At 46.7% G+C, this 13514-nt stretch overlaps 1 protein-coding gene across 2 annotated transcripts in view; it reads left to right on the plus strand.

Annotated features, from left to right (window-relative positions):
- G3BP1 (G3BP stress granule assembly factor 1) overlaps positions 1–13514 on the plus strand; it is a 93724-nt gene that overhangs the window by 41080 nt on the left and 39130 nt on the right. Inside the window, exon 1 of one of the 2 annotated variants that reach the window (XM_077468342.1) lies at positions 12842–12999. The exons of the other annotated variant lie outside the window; for it this stretch is intronic. The gene's annotated coding sequence lies outside the window, so the exon portion shown is untranslated. Of the gene's footprint in view, positions 1–12841; positions 13000–13514 lie in introns of those variants that run through there. 2 annotated transcript variants of the gene reach the window in all.

Here is a 13514-nt window from a genome sequence, read left to right on the forward strand (position 1 = left end):
ATACATGCAGATATTTTATTACTACAAGAGACGCACTTCCCTTCCTCTTTCAAACCCACATTTCTACATCAGCAATATCCTCAGTTCTTTTTGGCATCCGCTGAAAACAAGACCAGGGGGGTGGCAGTGTGTTTCTCCAAACATATAAACCTCTCACAACCTGAGATTTTTCAGGACCCCCAGGGCCGATATATTCTGGTTTCGGGTCACATAGATGGAGAATGCTACACATTTGTTTCCTACTATGCACCCAATAAGGGCCAAAGTTCCTTTTTTGCATCTATGCTGAGGAAGCTACAAAACCGCCTTCAGGGCACGGTGTTTATAGGGGGGGACTCAAATGTAGCATTTGACTTTTCTCTGGATAAATCGGGATCTGGGGGGTCAAAACCCAAGCGTCCATCGAAGCAGAGCATTAGCATTGCCCGCATGCTCCACTCCGGTGGTCTGATTGACTCCTGGCGGGAGATGAACCCTCGGGCGAAGGATTATACACATTTTTCGGCACCGCACCACACCTATGCCAGAATAGATCATATTTTTACAAAACCCCAGACGGTCCCGTTGCTGGTCACTGCAAAGATCTTGGACACATCCTTATCGGACCACTCCATGGTGGTTGTAGTGTCCAGGAGACCTATGGGCTCCGGGGGCCGCCCATGTTGGCGCCTCCGGGAATCCATTTTGAGCGATCCTGCACATAGCGCAGTGTTGGAGGCTGCTATTCGAGAATACTTTGAGCTGAATGATACCGGGGAGGTAACGCCGGTTACTTTATGGGCTGCACATAAAACTGTAATGAGAGGCAAATTGATACAGTTGTCCTCTAATCTCAAAGCGCAACACCGGGCTGACACTCTCAAACTCACGGAGGAGTTCCGTTCCCTAGCTAAAACACACAAACAGCGTCCTACGGCTGAATCACTAGCCAAACTAGACGAGGTCAAGGCCCGACTGAATATGTCCTTAACCACAGCGGCTGCACAACATCTCACTTGGACGGGAGCTAAATTCTATGCACAAAAAGACAGGGTGGGCTCACGACTGGCTGTAAAACTGACCCCCAAGCCACGTGCTCAGTCTTTTCCTAAAATCAGAGTTCACTCAGGGGACCTCTCTCAGAACCCTGTTAAAGTCATGGACACTTTTTTGAGGTTCTACTCGGACTTATACAAACAGGGGACTAGCCCCTCCAAGGGTGCTCGGGAGCGGCTCCTGAGGGATCTCCCACTGCCCAAGCTCTCAGAGGATCACAGGGATCTTATGGAGGATCCGTTCACTCAGGCTGAAGTACTTGACACTATAAAAACGCTCTCAGTGGGTTCTGCCCCGGGTCCGGACGGATTCTCCAATGGTTATTATAAGAAGTTTGGCCCTTCTCTGGCTCCTTATCTGGTGAAAATGTTTAACTCTCTCAGGGATGGCTCCACCATGCCTCCGGACATGAACTCAGCTTTTATCTCGGTGATTCCAAAACCTGGTAAAGATGCCAGTGTGGTGGGCAATTATAGGCCTATTTCGCTTATCAATAATGACATTAAGATAATGACGAAAATACTGGCGAACAGGCTGTCAAGCTTTATTTCTCGGTATATCCACAAAGATCAGGTGGGGTTCATCCCTGGGAGACAAGGACCAGACCAGATTAGGCGCGCAGTAGATGTTATTTCACTCCTGAAGGCACAATGGGACGGGGGTCCCCCGCAACAGGGGTTTCTGCTGTCCATTGACCTGCATAAGGCCTTTGACTCTATTGATTGGTCGTACCTTACGGACATTCTGAAGAGATGGGGGTGCGGAAAATACTTTCTTAACCTTATAGCGGCTCTCTATTCTAATCCTTCGGCTCAGGTGCGTCTGTTGGGCAGATTTTCTAACACGTTCAGTATTGGTAGGGGGACAAGACAGGGGTGCCCACTATCTCCGCTTCTTTTTGCCATAGCCATAGAAACTTTAGCCATTGCCTTGCGTTCTAACCCTGACATTAGGGGGGTCATGTGCGGGTCCTGCGAACATAAATGCGCCCTTTATGCGGACGACCTCCTTCTTTTTGTTACCTCGCCCCTGACCTCCATGCCCATCATTAACCGGACTTTATTAGATTTTAGTAAGATTTCGGGACTCCGGGTCAATATGGAGAAATCTTTAGCCCTGAATATTACGTTATCCACAGATATGCTATCACAACTCTCAAATAACTTTACTTTCTCATGGGCACAATCACAGCTCCCTTATTTGGGAATCAAACTCACTTCCGATATACACACATTATTCAAAGCTAACTATCCCTACATGGCGCAAAAATGCAAAGAGGATTTAGTTCGCTGGTCAGGTTGTGGCATCTCCTGGCTGGGTAGGATTAATGCGGTAAAAATGACACTTCTGCCGCGTTTATTGTACTTGTTCCGTTCACTCCCAATTCCAGTCCCCAAAACATTCCTTGACAAAATACAAACGGACATCGTGAGATTTGTCTGGGGGAAGAAAGGTTATAGGTGCTCCTCAGCCACACTCTACCGATTGAAATCTCAAGGGGGGTTGGGTCTTCCCAATTTGTGGGGTTATTATCAAGCGGCACAACTGGCCCAGATATCAATGGCTTTCTCGGGTTCCGTAAAACCGGACTGGTTATTGATGGAACGGCAATCTATTCCCCACCACACAATAGATTTCCTGATGGGTTGTAGCCCCAAACGCAGACCAGCGATTCTGGCTCCCACCCTCTCGCATTCATTGGCGCTTAGCTCCAACCTATTCAAACGGGACTCGTTAATCTCCCCACTGAAGCCGCTAACACACATTTTTCATAATGGGGATTTTCCCCCGGGGGAAAATATAGAAGCCTTTAAATGGTGGACGAATAAGGGGTTATACAGAATCGGACACTTCTTTTCCCCTTCTGGCCCGCTTTCTTTATCACATTGCAAAAAGAAACTAGATATGCCCGACTCGGAAATATTCAGATTTACACAAATCTCACACTATTTGAATTCCATTTGGACTTCCAAACCTCTTCCTCCTTTTATAACACAATATGAGCAATGGTGTGCGCAGACCATGGACCAGAGGGGGGGTATCTCCCTGATTTACGCGGCTCTGATGGGGAAGGACAACAAGCCCTCTTATGCTCTCGCATGGGAAGCAGACTTGGGCGGCTCTTGGGAGTCGAAACAGTGGTTTGGGGCCTCGATAAGAGCTCACAAAGGTATACTTAATGTTTCTCTAATTGAGGCAGGTATCAAAGTCCTGTTTAGATGGTACTACGTTCCTTCCAGGCTGGCAAAATTTTTTCCGGGTTCCTCGCCAATGTGCTTCAGAGGTTGTGAACTGGGAGGAGATATGTTTCATGTCTGGTGGTCCTGCCCACGCATCCGCTCCTTTTGGCGGAAAGTGTTTCGTACGGTTAGTTCCATTACGGGGACTACCTTACTACCAAACCCCAGTTTAGCCTTACTGAATATTTTCATCCCAGCTCTATCTAAACATTTACAGCAATTGGTGTTTTTTGTTTTTCTTGGCGCTAAACTCACAATTGCTAAGGCCTGGAAGAAACACACGATTTCCTATAGGATGTTCAGATCTAAGGTAACATGGATTATGGTGCAAGAACAAGTAGTGGCTAAGTGGAATGACAAAACGGAGAGATTCCGGATGATCTGGGAACCATGGGCGACGCTGTGTAATATTTCTCTTATTCCAGGAGTGCGGCCCGGTACTTTGTCTTCTAGGGCAGGTAACATTTGATTCAGCACTTTACTTTGTCTCCTCTTCTCCTCTCCCCCTTTCCCCCCCCCTTTTTTTTTTTTTTTTTTTTTCTTTTCCTTTTCACACGTTTTTTTTTCTCTTCTCTTCTTCTTCACCTCCCTTGGTGGTTTGAGATGGGCCCCACAAGGGGTCCTATTAGAGATGGCAGCGATGTTCTGGGATGGTTTTTGACCCAGGATATCTTTGGGCATCTCAGGCAACTAAACTTGGTAAGGAGGGGTGGGGAGAGTTCTGGTCTTGGCGGGCGGGCCTAGCCCTTGGTCTGCAGCTTGATCCCGTTTGGGGCACCAGGGGCTCTATGGCTCGTGTGCTTGGACTAGTCATTCTCCACCAAGGAGACTGAACTTGTTGTTATGGGTTCTAATTAATACCACTGTTTTATCAATGTACCTCTAGATGGCTTTATAGGTTGGTTATGTTCTACTCTGGTCTAGATCCATGTATGTCTAGCTTGGCTCTGCCTATGTATGGGTTGAGTTATCTTGTTGAATTGTATTGAGGATTGTTTATCTTTTCTGTTCTGATGCAAATCTTCAATAAAAATTATTGAAAATAAATAAAGGATATACAGAAGGGAGAAGAATGCTATGGATAAAAGGACACTGTAAGTTAAAAAAAACTCAAGGGGGGGAAAAATTGCGGAGACCAAGGGCAAAAAAATCTCCAAAGGGAGTCATGTTTACAAAAGAAAAGAGAAAACTAGAAGAGGTTGCAGAGGAGGACGTAAGCTTAAGGCAAAACAAAAAAGAAAGGGTGGAGACATAGTGGAAGAGAGTACCATAAAAATCTTCAACCTTTCATCACACACCCTCAATCCATATGAATTAGCATTATTGAAGAAAGGTCTAAGCTTTTCGCCATCCACTAGACCAAATAAATTTGGCCTCTTCAAAGATTTAAATAAATTTATTCGATCTCTTACCCTGAAAAGACATTTTGCAAAAACAATTATTAATAACAACAAAAAAGGAGATTCAACACCTGAAATCGATAAAATTGATATGAATGTCACCCCTCAGGATGACATTTTGAGAATTCTTGAAGACTTGTGGAGCGAGTGTCATATCTCAAGCCAAACACAATATCCCTTTACAGAACCAGCGATAATTAATACTCATCTGAAACCGGCGTCCACCTTTAACCCAACCCATTCTAAGGGCCCCTTTATTGAGACTTTTTACCAAGTGGTTTATAAAGAATTTATTGAGTTATGCAATACAACCAATAACAAAAAACAAGCTAATCTAAATAAATTTGAACAACAGGCTCTTCAAAACCTTACCACCAACAAGAACATTGTGGTCAAACAAGCCGATAAAGGAGGGAGTCTAGTCGTACAGGACATGGGAGACTACCTTGGCGAAGCCAATCGCCTGTTATCTGATACGACTACATATCAAAAACTTCAAACCGACCCCCTTCCAATTTACCAGCGTGATTTAATTACGTTGGTAGACAAAGCTCAAAAAGATGGGGTGTTAAATCCCCAAGAAAAACGATTCCTCCTCCCCAAAGTCTGCAGCACCCCTTACTTTTATCATCTCCCCAAGGTTCACAAGTCCCTTACTAACCCTCCGGGTAGACCAATAGTGGCCAGTACTAATAGTTTCACTAGCGGCCTTTCGGCCTATATAGATCATATCTTACAGCCATTGGTGGTGCAACTTCCTTCCTATATTAAGGACTCCAGTCAGGTGATTGAGGTTATGGAAAACTACAGATGGTCTGACGAATATATGTGGGCCTCTTTAGACGTCAACTCGCTTTATACTTCTATACCCCACGAAGTGGGACTGAATGCAATACAACACTTTTTGAGCATTGATGAAAGCATGAACTCCAAACAGTCTGAATTTTTATTATTGAGCATAGAGTTCTGCTTGAAACATAACTACTTCACCTTTTTAGACCAATTTTTCCTCCAGCGCCAAGGTACAGCCATGGGAGCCAGTTTTGCCCCGGTATATGCGAACCTCACCATGGGCTTTTGGGAGGAACAAAAAATCTGGAGAAACAATCCTTTTGCTGAGTTTATCGTATTTTATGGTCGTTATATAGATGACATTTTGCTCATATGGAGTGGCGGAGTTGAGACTTTTTCCTCCTTCGTCACTTATTGTAACAACAATTCTATGGGTCTATCTTTCACATCGGTCATTGACCAAAACCATCTGGTCTTTTTGGACCTTGTACTTTCTCATAATGAGCATAGTGTCACCACTAGCAACCATATTAAACCCACAGCAGGCAACTCTTACCTTCATTATAAGAGTTGCCATCACCCTGCTTGGAAGAAAAATATTCCTAGCGGTCAGTTCCAAAGGTTACGCAGAAACTGTACCTCAACTGAGGACTATACACAACAAGGCCAGCAGATGGCAAAAAAATTCTTAGAAAAAGAATACCCAGATGATTTAGTTACACAGGCCTTTATGGAACACGCAACCAAGCATTCACCTACGAAAAAACGTCCCAAAAATTCCACTAATGACTATACTACAATTAGGTTTATTTCTACCTTTAACACACAATATAAACATATGTCTAAAATAATTCTTAAACATTACGATATCCTAAAGCTGGATCCGATTTTAGCACCACTCCTTCCGGTCAGACCCCAAATCACTTTTAGACGCTCTCGTACAATCAAAAATATTATTGCTCCCAATAAACTTATAAAATCCAATAGAAAGGATAATAATATATTCCCTGATATTAGGATGTACTTTGATAATAGATGTGGGATTTTTAAATGTCGTAAAAGAGGTTGTTATACTTGTCAGTCCATCCCCAACGGCCAATCCACCATCACTACACCCAAAGGAAAAACCTTTGAGATTAAACAATTCATCACGTGTTCTACTGAATACGTAATATATGTTTTACGTTGTCCCTGTGGCCTCCTTTATGTAGGCCGCACTATGCGGGCCCTACGAGTCAGGGTGGGCGAACATCGCCGCCTGATTAAAGAGGGCTGCATTCAACACAGCGTGCCACGCCATTTTCGCCATTGTCATGATAAAAACTTTAAAGAAATGGAGGTCCTTGCAATTGAGGCTATCCCCAAGGGTACCCTAACGGCCAACGAAAGATTCTCCCACCTTTGTCGCAGGGAGACCTTCTGGATATATCTTATGGGGTCTCTCTCGCCTGATGGCCTCAATGAAGACATTGACATCCTCAGCATAACCTCTTGATATAGGTTACTCAGATATAATCGCTATTCATCGTTCATGACCGACTTTTCATTTTTTTATATTTTTTTATATTTTTTTATAAATAAAATTTTTTTTTTTTTTTTTCTATTTTATTGTATCATTTTTTTTTTTTTTTTTCTTCATAATATTATTTTTATGAACGAAGAGTAGCTAATATATTTATTCTAACTATCCTATAGGAAAGGACTTAATAACATATCTAAAATATATCTTTTAAATAATTTGTTTTTTTGCCCTTGGTCTCCGCAATTTTTCCCCCCCTTGAGTTTTTTTTAACTTACAGTGTCCTTTTATCCATAGCATTCTTCTCCCTTCTGTATATCCTTTAATATCCCCATGGAAACCCACACAGGCACAGGGAGAACATACAAGCTCCAGGCGGGTGGTGGCGTGGTTGGGAATCGAACCAGCGTCCTGCTTGCTGCTAGGTGAGAGTGCTAACCACTACACCACTGTGTCAACCATATGTTTCAATCCACATTTCCTATTAGATGTTTTCTAACAGTTCTTTCACTGACACAGACCCCTGTCTAATAAGGTTTTAACTGCAGGAGGCTTAGTGACACATTAGGGGTTAACCTGAGAGACTTCGACAGTCCCCGCCCCTACACACTACCCGATGCCTTTATCTTTCTGGCTGCTGTATGCCGCTCCAGCTTTGACAAAGCGCAGGAGCGCGAAACATGTAAGCAGGAGAGTCGGCATAGCAACCTTCCCCTTCACAGCCTTCCACGTGACAAGCCTCTCATGTGATCCACAGCCGCTCGGACAAGCGGCACTGCAAGCAGTGCAGCGTTCTCCAAGCTGCCTATGTGTACAGCTGATATCATCTGGTGACTAAGCTTGATCCTCACCACCCAGCGTGCAGCATTACACCTCTGCCTCCAAGCCGAACGCTTCAGATGGAGCTGAAATAAACACCTCCCCCTCGGTCATCAGACTGGACTCATCAGCTCTGCAGCCCATTGAACACCTATGAAGTGAGTGTCCCTAGGAACATTGTTCCATTCGTTTACACTGACTTTTTGGGTTCTTTCAGATGATTGATTGCATTCATTAGGCATTCGAAAGCTGTGCACATTGGTCTTTGGTTTTGACCTTTCCAAAGTTATAATTGAGAGATCTGAGGAGCTTTTCATTATCAAACATCTGTCCGTTTTATGATTGGTGTTTTTTATGTGTTTGAGATCCTGCAGGGATCAGATGTCTGTGTTCATTTTTTACATTTAATAAATGACATTTTAAAGTCTTTTTCACATCAATCTACTAGTCCCTCAGATAAGAACCTACATGTCATAGGTGTTTAAAGCAACATCTTGATGCTGGGTGTGCATGGGGCAGTAATACTAGTGGAGCAGATGTGTTGCCCTTTAGTAGTCCCAGACCGGTTAGTTCCCTTCCATTTTTAACTTTGATATATTAGAAGAATTTGGATCTCGTTAATTCGGGTCCATCGGACTGAGAAAAAGGGTAAAGAAGAAGGATAGTTAGAAGTTATATAGAGAAAAGGAGAAAGGAGAGAATTCAGAGACGAGGGGAAGAAGGGATTTGGGGAGGGGGGGAGGGGGGGATGAAAAAGATAAGATGAAAAACCTTGAGGCTTTACAACCACTTTAAGTGCTTCTCAGCACTCCTTATGTGTCATTGAAGCTTGAAGTCAGGGCCATTTTGTGCCCTCCTTTCCATAAATTGATTTTTCTTATTTTTTTTCTTCAGGCACAGGGCCATTTTGTGTGGTTTGTTCTGGATATTTGTATCTCACATAAGCGCCATGGCACTGGGGTTAATTTACGAAAACTGGAGAGTCCAAAATCTGGTGCAGATGTGCATAGAAACCAATCCGCTTCCAGGTTTAAGGCTAGGTTCACACTAGTGTGGGCTGTGCGTCCCGCATTTTGCATGGGCGTATCAGCCTGTCCATTTAAATGGGCTGCTGTGCCACGTGTACCGCACAGAAAAGGTTTGTGCACCTTTTTTAAAAACACGGTCGCAGGGAAACTGCCCATGCGGTTCCCCCAACCACACTGCAGGCTGAGATGCGTGGGGGTGCCATTCAGAATGAATGGCAGCCCCGCGTGTCTCGCAAGACCAGTGCACTGCGAGTGGTTGCAAGTATCGATGCAATTCCTGCAACCAGAATGCACAGTGCGGCTAGTGTGAACCTAGTGTAATGCAGGCCATACATGGGTCGGAGTCCGCACAAATTTTCTTTTGAAATTCAGAAATTCTGTGATGCGATGGCATCATTATCGATTTCAAAATTTGACCGACCAAGCCATCAATTTCACCTCATTTTGCTACAGAAAAGCATTTTCGTGGCCGGGAATCTTCTTTTCTTTCCAGGTCACAGCTCAGGGCTTGACTAACTCTGGGTCGCATTGGCGCCTAGAATTAGCAGCCTGGCACCTGGGCTAGACTGTGGCAGGTCTTGTCCCCATGCAGAAGCCCCCCACCCATCCCCCCCACAGGCGCACAGACTACAATGCTACGCTGGCCGATAATTGAGGCTGCGGCCTGCTGGAGCGAGATGCAGCTCTCGCTCTGTATACTGAGGGCATTGCCCTTAGCTTGCTTACACTGACAGGGGAACTGGCACCCTCTTCTGGTTGCCGGGGCTGTGACAAGCAGTCACTGATGACCTTCAGGGCTTCCCCTGCCTGCTGTCACTGCCCGACAGCTGGTAAGAGGTTGAAGGTGTTGCAGGGTCCTCTGGCCGTGAGTGGACGGAGTGTGGAGCAGCTGGTTGGAAAGGCTTCAGTTCTATTTACACACCCCCTCCCCCAAAACACGGAAACAGTTTTCCATTCATTATTATTTTTTTATTGTTTTTCATTATAAGTTTTGTTTTTTATTCTCTTCAGTTTTTCACTCTCTCCCTGCCGTGCCGGCCGTCTTCTGTTGGACAAGCATGCTGGAAAACCAGAAGCTGATCAGCGCTCTCAGCCAATGGCAGACAGCGCTGACCAGAGTGTTCTGTGGGGGGAATGTCCCCCTATCAGAACACAACAGTTCAGCGGGGGAGATCTCTGTACTAACATTTGGATTGTTAGTACAGCAGTTCCGACCTGAGCTGTTAGGTTTTTAACAGTGTGTACCAGGCTTTACATGCATATGCTGGCTAGAAGATGGACAGACTGTGATGCTGCCCGTCTCCCTTGGGCCTGTGTCCTACTGGGGATGGTCTACATGCCTTGTGCTGGGTAAAGTGCCCCCCACTCCTTATCCGAGGCTTTGCTTGCCCATCTGTGGGCCCGGAACTGGCATAACGGGTTCAGCAGGGTAGAGGGAAGGGAGGAGAGCAGACACTTGTCTGCTCTCCTCTCCATCTTGTTCTGACGCAGAAACTATGTATCCCTGTTGACCGTTTTCTTGGCCAGCGGTCGAGAAAGGGTTAAAACCGCTGACAATACGCCGCAATAGCGGTGCAGCTTCTTTAGGGCGGATTGCAGGCGCTATTTCTAACGCTATAACACCTGCAAAACGCCCTGGTGTGAAAGGGGTCTCAGTGAGCACAGGGGAGATATGCACATATAGGTATGTAAAATGGGGCACCTACGCATAAAAGTTAATTGCAATACGCGTTACATCTCGTCACGCACAAACTGGCTCCTAACTTTTTTAGCTGGCTCCTAGATTTAAATCCAGTTTTGTCAAGCCTTGTCACCACCGCTCATGCTCATTTCTTTTTCGATTATTTTTCACAGGATTCTTCCATCATTGTTTAGAAATGTGTTTGTTTTTCAAAATATTTCCAACTTGCCTGATTACTCAAATTTGATGGCCACGTGAAAATTGCCTGTTGCTGCGGCCCATGGTGCAAACTTTGAACAAAAAATTCTTGTTTGTGTGTGTGTGTTTTTTTTCCCCCTCAGAGATGGTATTTCCCCACCCACAAGAGATGTTCTTTTTTTCTCCCCCCCCCCCCTTGGAGATGTTCTTTTTCTCTCCCCCCCCCCTGGAGATGTTTTTTTTTTCCCCTCGGAGATGGTCTTTATCTCCCCCTCTCATCCCCCCACCCCTCAGAGATGGTCTTTTTTTCCCCCCTCTCATCCCCCCCACCCCTCAGAGATGGTCTTTTTTTTCCCCCTCTCATCCCCCCCACCCCTCGGAGATGGTCTTTTTTTTCCCCCTCTCATCCCCCCCACCCCTCGGAGATGGTCTTTTTTTTCCCCCTCTTATCCCCCCCACCCCTCGGAGACAGTCTTTTTTTTCCGTGTTTTTTTTCCCCCCTCGGAGATGGTCTTTCTCCCCCCCCCCCCCTCGGAGATGGTCTTTCTCCCCCCCCCCTCGGAGATGGTCTTTCTCCCCCCCCCCCCTCGGAGATGGTCTTTCTCCCCCCCCCCCTCGGAGATGGTCTTTCTCCCCCCCCCCTCGGAGATGGTCTTTCTCCCCCCCCCCCCCTCGGAGATGGTCTTTCTCCCCCCCCCCCCTCGGAGATGGTCTTTCTCCCCCCCCCCTCGGAGATGGTCTTTCTCCCCCCCCCCCCCTCGGAGATGGTCTTTTTTTCACCCTCTCAGAGATGGTCTTTAGAGATGGTCTTTCCCCCTCAGAGATGGTCTTTTTTTTATTTTCCCTTCTCATCCCCCGCCCTTCAGAGATGGTCTTTTTTTCCCCCTCTCATCCCCCCCCCCACCCCTCAGAGATGGTCTTTTTTTCCTCCCCCCTTAGAGTCAGTCTCCGCCGTCGTCGCCCCCCCCCCCCCCCCCCCGAGATGGTCTTTTTCCCACCCTCAGAGATGGTCTTTTTTTTTCCCTTCTCATCCCCCACCCTTCAGAGATGGTCTTTTTTCCCCCCCTCTCATCCCCCGCCACCCCTCATGGTCTTTTTTTTTTTTTGCAAACAAAAAAGCATCAGGCCCCTTTCACAATGCCGCGCCTTGAAAGTCACACTATTTTACCACGATTTTAGGGAATGCCTGTGTAAACTTGAGGTCTATGGACCTCAACTCTTGCATGAAAGGCAGACCAAAGTAGTACAGGGACTACTTTGAAGTCGGCAGGACTTGAAGTCGCACAGATATGGTTATCATTGGAAGTCATGGGGGCCGACTTTGCAGTCCCAAGTCGCACAGGTGTGAAAGGGGCCTTGCGGGCAGTACGCAATTGTTTCTGATTTCCACCCATGCATGGCTGGCTTTAGAAGTGGGTTGGTTTCTTTGCAGAGTTGCAGCAGATTTTGCACTCTCCAGTTTTAGTAAACCAGTTGCGGTGTGTTCTCCCAGTCAGACATGGCAATGGAAGGTGCTGTGTGGTGGTGTTTAGGTGTCTTTTATAGTGGACGTGGTGAGGTGGAGGGCAGAAGTCATTCCTTTGTTCCTTGTGGTGTATTGTCCCAGCTTTGCAGGGCCTGCTGCTACTAATGGCTCAGCTTATGGGCCAGCTGCTCCTATCCAGTAGGTGGTAATACTGAGGAAGCCCGTCTCTTTTATGACCATGTATGTGTTCATGCAAAGGGTTACTTTAGCTTTAAGAAACCCTTCCTTCTCCTGTCACTCATCTCCGTCCCTTTACTCTGATTCGCCAGCGCGCCCTTTTCCCGCCTCTCTTTATAGCCATGCCGGGGTTTCCTGCTCCATTTCGCAGGGGTCCCCCTTTCTTCACAACCACACTTCTTTTAGTGTGGGAACCTCCACGCGCCAACCCGACCCGGGCTCTCTTTGTGGGCAGCGAGCCTCCCCGCTAGCCACGCCCCCAGCAATGTGATGTTCATTGCCATTGGCAGTCCTTCGCGATCTATTCCAATTCCGGCCCGCCTACGGAAACCTTCGTGCACAATTATTGGTTAACAGGCATGTCATTCACGCCGTTATCCCGCCCGCCAGGCGCTGAAAGGCGAATGAGCTTCCGAAGTTCTTGGGATAATTGATGCGATTGGCTCGGGAGGATTAGCAAGTTAGGTTGTACGCTTGGTATATGTAGCCGGCAGCTGAGCACGCCGTTGCTTGTGCCGACGCTGTGAGAGGAAAATCGAGGCTGCTCCGGAGCGCATAGCCCGCCCCAAGCCGGATCTTTAGCAGGTAATTCAATCTCCTGACCGCTCGGTACTCTGAAGGAGGGCGTGGGGGAGGGTGTGTACGGGCTTTTGTAGAGCGGGCCTCGTTTCCTTTCTCCTTGAGACGACTCGCGGTGTATCTTGCGGCCTACCTGCCGGTCTCCGCCTCTACCCGGGCGGCTTCTCGTTATACCCGCCTTACTGTGTGTGCGATGACCGAGCAAACCCGCTAGGGGAATGGGGATGTTATAGGGGGGCTCCATTGGGGGGTATCAGGCTGGGCCTGCATTGTGACTGGAACCCTGGGCCATCCTCTCTCATTAGTAGGGTGTCTCCTCATCTGTACGTTGTTATTATAGGGAATGGGGAGCTGAGACTACCAGACCCCCCCCCCCCAATAGGCCCCATTCTCATTTAGAAAACACATTTTTTTTATTTTGTGTCACAACATAACCTGCCCTACGTGCCACACAAGCTCATGCGCCTTTTTTCAAGTGCAAATCCTGGCGCATACGTTGCACCGCAAGCGTGACATGGGGT

The sequence above is a fragment of the Lithobates pipiens genome, unplaced genomic scaffold (genome assembly GCF_037356315.1).
Source record: "Lithobates pipiens isolate NorthernLeopardFrog02 unplaced genomic scaffold, aLitPip1_a1.2 Scaffold_8, whole genome shotgun sequence".
NCBI classification, from domain to species: domain Eukaryota; kingdom Metazoa; phylum Chordata; class Amphibia; order Anura; family Ranidae; genus Lithobates; species Lithobates pipiens.